The 5,077-nt window shown below is 31.7% G+C and overlaps 1 pseudogene; it reads right to left on the bottom strand.

Annotated features, from left to right (window-relative positions):
* Window positions 1-289: 289 nt before the first annotated feature.
* Window positions 290-408, bottom strand: LOC118607965 (annotated as a pseudogene).
* Between the last annotated feature and the right edge of the window lie 4,669 nt (window positions 409-5,077).

The raw sequence follows: 5,077 nt of genomic DNA on the forward strand, positions 1-5,077 counted from the left end.
AAAGGAAACCTATAACCACAAGAGAGCCATTTCACATTGAAATATACATGCATTGAAAGTAAAGGAATTGAAAAAGATACTTTATGCAAATGGATATGAAAAGAAAAGCTGGGGTAGCAATACATATACCAGACAAAATAGACTTTATTTATTTATTTATTTATTTGGCTATCTATCTATCTATTTTTCAGCAAGGCAATGCTTGGTTGATCTCACAGATTGCAAGGACCTTGTCATGTTATAGTCTCTCTTGTTTTTTAATTTATTATTATTATTTTTTTATTTTTTACACCTGCAGCACCTGGTCTTCGTAGATGGTCTCTCATCCAAGTACTAACCAGGCCCAACCTTGCTTAGCTTCTGAGATCAGACAGAATCAGGCTTGTTTAGGGTGGCATGGCTATAGACCAAAATAGACTTTAAAACATAGGCTATAGTAATGGAAACAAAGAAGGGCATTAGATAATGATAAAGGGATCACTCCACCAAGGAGATATAACTCTAGTAATCATGTATGCACCCAACAAGGGAGCACTTAAATACATAAAGTAAATATTGACCGATATAAAGGGAGATATCAACAGGAATACAGTCATAGTAGAGGACTTTAACAAACCGCTGACACCAATGGAGAAATATGCCAGAGAGAAAATCAAGGAAGTAGTGGCCTTAATTAACATCCTACACGACATGGATTTAATTGATATTTTCAGAGCATTTTAAACAAAAGCAGTTCAAAATATATTCTTTTCAAGTGGATATGGTACGTCATCCAAGATAAGTCACACATTAGGCCACAGAACAAGTCTTAGTAAATTTAAGAAGATTGAAATTATATCAAGTATCATCTTCAAACACAATTGTTTAAAACTAAAAATCAATTACAATTAAAAAATGAAAAACACATATTAAAGATAAATAACATTCTATTAAACAATGTATGGGTTAACAATGAGATCAAAGACTTCAAAAGATACCTTGAGATAAATGAAAATAAAAACACAATGCCCCCAAATCCATAAGAAACAGCAAAAGCAGTCCTAATAGGGAAATTTATAGCAATACAGGCCTACCTCAAAAAACAAGAAAAATGTAAAACAAACAATTTACCCTTACACTTAAAGGAAGTAGAAAAAAAGAAAAGAAAAATAAGAGGAAAGAAAACAACAAAGACCAAAGTGAGTATAAGGAAAAAAAATAATAAAGATTAAAGTGGAAAAAACAAACACAGTCTAAAAAAAGAACAATGAAACCAAAGATAAACAACATTGATAAATCATTAACCAAATTCATCAGAGAGAGAGAGAGAGAGAAAGAGAGAGAAAGGAGAGGAGAAACAAATAAATAAAATAAGAAATAAAAGAGAAGTGACAGCTGACACTGCAGATACACAAAGGATTTTTAAAAAATACTACAAGTAATTATACACCAACAAATTATACACCAACAGTCTGGAAGAAATGGATAAATTCTTAGAAACAAAATCCTGCAAGATTGAATGAAAAAACCAGTAAATCTAAACTGACTGATTACGACTAACAAAATCAAATTGTAATCAAAACATTCCTGACAAACAAAAGTCCTGAACAAGAAGTTTTCACAGATTAATTTTACTAAACATTGAAAAAAGAATTAACACCTTAATAATCAAGCTATTCCAAAAAATTTCAAGAAGAGGGAAAGCTTCCAATCTTGTTTTCCAAAACCACAGTTATGCTGATACCAAAGACATTACAAAAATGATTATAGGCTAATATCCCTGATGACATAGATGCAATAATCCTCAACAAAATATTAGCAAACCAAATTTAGCAATATATTTAAAAAATCATACACCATGATCAAGTTGGATGTATTCCTGGAATGCAAGGTTAGTTCAATATCCACAAATCAATTAATGTGATACTACAATAAAAAAAGAAATAAAAAAATAAAAATGATATCGTTATATAAATAGATGCCCCCAAAAAGCATGTAAAAAATCCAGAATCCACTTATTATTATTATTAAAAAAAACTTTCAACAAAGTAGGAATAGAAGGAACATACATCAACATAATAAAGGCCATATATGAAAAACCCACAGCTAACATCATATCAACCAGGAAAAGCTAAAATATTTTTCTTAGGATCAGAAACAAGACGAGGAAGTCTACTTTCACCACTTTTATTCAACAGAGTATTCTAGTTATAGAAATCAGACAATAAATAAATAAAAGACATCCAAATTTGAAAGGAAAAAGTAAAACTAATATCATTTGCAGATGACATAATAGTATATATAAAGATCTATAAAGATTCTACTAAAAACCTGTCAGAACTGATAAATGAATTCAGTAAAATAGAAGGCTACAAAATTAATATTCAGAAATCAGTTACATTTTTACACACCAATAAATAAACTGTCAGAAAGAAAAATTAAGAAAACAATTCCATTTACAATGACATCAAAAAATAAAATACTTAGGAATAAATTTAACCAAGGAGCTTAAAGACTTATACTCACAAAATTATAAGACATTGAAGAAATTGAAGAAGATATAAATAAATGGAGGTATACACCATGTTCATGGATAGGAAGAATTAACATTATTAAAAATGTCCATACTACCCAAAGTAATCTATAGATTCAATATCAAAATATCAATGGAATTTTTCACAGAAATAGAAGAAATAAATCTAAAATTTTTATGAAACTACAAAAGACCCTGAATACTCACAGCAGTCTTAAGAAAGAATAAATTTGGAGGTATCACGCTACCTGTATATCAAACTATACTACGAGTCTACGGTAATCAAAACAGACATATAGGTCAATAGAACAGAATAGTGAGCCCAGAAATAATTCCATGCCAGTATGGTCATTTAAACTATGACAAAGGAGGCGAGGGTGTGCAATAAGGTACGGACGGTCTATTCCCTAAATGGTATTCAGAAAACTGGACAGATACATGAAAAAAATAAAAATAAAACTGGACCACCTTCTTACAACATATAAACAAATAAACTCAAAATATATTAAAGACTAAATGTAAGATTCAAAATAATAAAATTCCTTGAAAAAGACATAGGCAGTAAACTCTCTGATATTTCTCTTAGTAATATATTTTCTGGTATATCTCTTTTGGCTAGGGAAATAAAAGAAAAAAATGTACAAATGGGATAACCTCAAACTAAAAAGTGTATTCAAAACAAAGGAAACCATCAACAAAACAAAAAGAAAATTGACTGAATAGGAGAAGATAGTCACCAATTATACACTTGATAAGAGATTAATATTTAAAAAAAACTACGTTGGAATATATTTTTATTTATTTTCTTTTTTAAAAATATTTATTTTAATTAGTTTCAAGTATACAGTACATTGGTTAGTCATCTATATAGTTCATAAAACGATCTCCCCAATTGTTCCCTCCCTCCCCAGACCCTCTACCTACCTAGCTAACATATTAATGGCAACTGCATTCCCTATGCCATGCTCCTCATCCCCGAGGTCATCCATCAACTACTAATTTGTTCTTCTTTAACCCTTCACCCCATTCTCACAGCTCCCACACCCCCCTCCCTTCTGTCCATCACCAAATTGTTCACTATATTTGTGAGTCTGTTTTTGATTAGTTTGTTCTTTTTGTTTCTTAGATTCCACATATAGGTGAAATCATATAGTGTTTATCTTTCTTTGTTTGACTTATATACCTTTTAGGTGCACCAAAGAAATATCTTTTTCCATCTCCTTCCTTTTAGTCTGTGTGTGCCTTTTAATCTGAAGTGGGTCTTTTTGTAGGCAGCCTATGCAGAGGTCTTGTTTTCTTATCCTTTCAGCCACTCTGTCTTTTTTGGAGCACTTAATTTTTTTTTTCCATTTAAGGCATTTATTGATAGGGATGTAGTTGTTATTCTTTATTCCTGTTTTTGATAGATATTTTTCTTCTTAAAGAAGTCACTCCAAGATTTCTTGTAATACTGGCTTGGTGGCGATAAATTTCTTTAGCTTATTTTTGTCTGGAAGGCTCTTTGCCTGTCCTTCAACTATAAATGATACTTTTGCTGCATAAAGTATTCTTGGATGTAGATCCTGGGTCTTCATCCTGTCAAATATTTTTTTGCCAAGCCCTTTTGTCCTGCATAGTTTCATTTGAGAAATCAGCTGCAAGTCTTATGGGTGTTCCCTTATAAGTAAATATCTATTTCTTTCTTGCTGCTTTTAATATATATATTATATATATATATATATAATATATATATATATTTGTATTTAACCTTTGGTATTTTAATTATGATGCATCCTTATGTGGGCCTCTTTGGATCCCTGTTTTTTGGAATTCTCTGAACTTCCTGGTTTTTTATGTCCATTTCCTTCACCAGGTTAGGGAAGTTTTCCATCATTATTTCTTCAGACAGCTGTTCAAGATCTTGATTTTCTTCAGTTACACTAATTAGATAGATATTTGGACTCTTAATAGTGTCCCATATGCTCCTTAAATTATTTTTATAGTCTTAGTATCTTATCTCCTGCCATTCTGCTTCTGTCCTTGGCTTTCCGATCCTCTAGATAGGGCATTTGATCCTTTTATTTATATACTTTGTTTATTCCTTTGTTTATTCCATTTAATATACTTTTCATCTCATAATATGTCCTTCATTTCAGACTGGTTCCCTTTTATAATTTCCATTTCCATTTTTATGTTTTTTTTTTGGTCTCTTTGTTGAAGTTTTCACTGAATTCATCTATACTTCCAATAAGTTCATTGAGCATTTTTATAATCAGTGTTTTGAATTCTGCGTCTGTTAGATTATTTGACTCCATTATATCAGGACCTCCGTTCTGTTCTCTCGCATGGCTTCCGCTTTTTTGTCTTCCCATTTCAGCTGTCTTTCCATGTCTGATTCTATGTATTAAGCAAAGCTCCTAAGTCTCCCGGTCTTATTAGTGTGGATTTGTGAAGTAGGTGTCCAGTGGCACAGTCCAGAGAGGGATTCAGCTGCAGGCCAAATTTAGCCCAAGCCTCTACCCCTCTGAGGCCACCTGTTAAGACCCCCAGATGCTGCGCTTAGAGTTGCCTCAAAAGGCCACACAA

The sequence above is a fragment of the Rousettus aegyptiacus genome, unplaced genomic scaffold (genome assembly GCF_014176215.1).
Source record: "Rousettus aegyptiacus isolate mRouAeg1 unplaced genomic scaffold, mRouAeg1.p scaffold_m13_p_9, whole genome shotgun sequence".
Taxonomy (NCBI): Eukaryota; Metazoa; Chordata; class Mammalia; order Chiroptera; family Pteropodidae; genus Rousettus; species Rousettus aegyptiacus.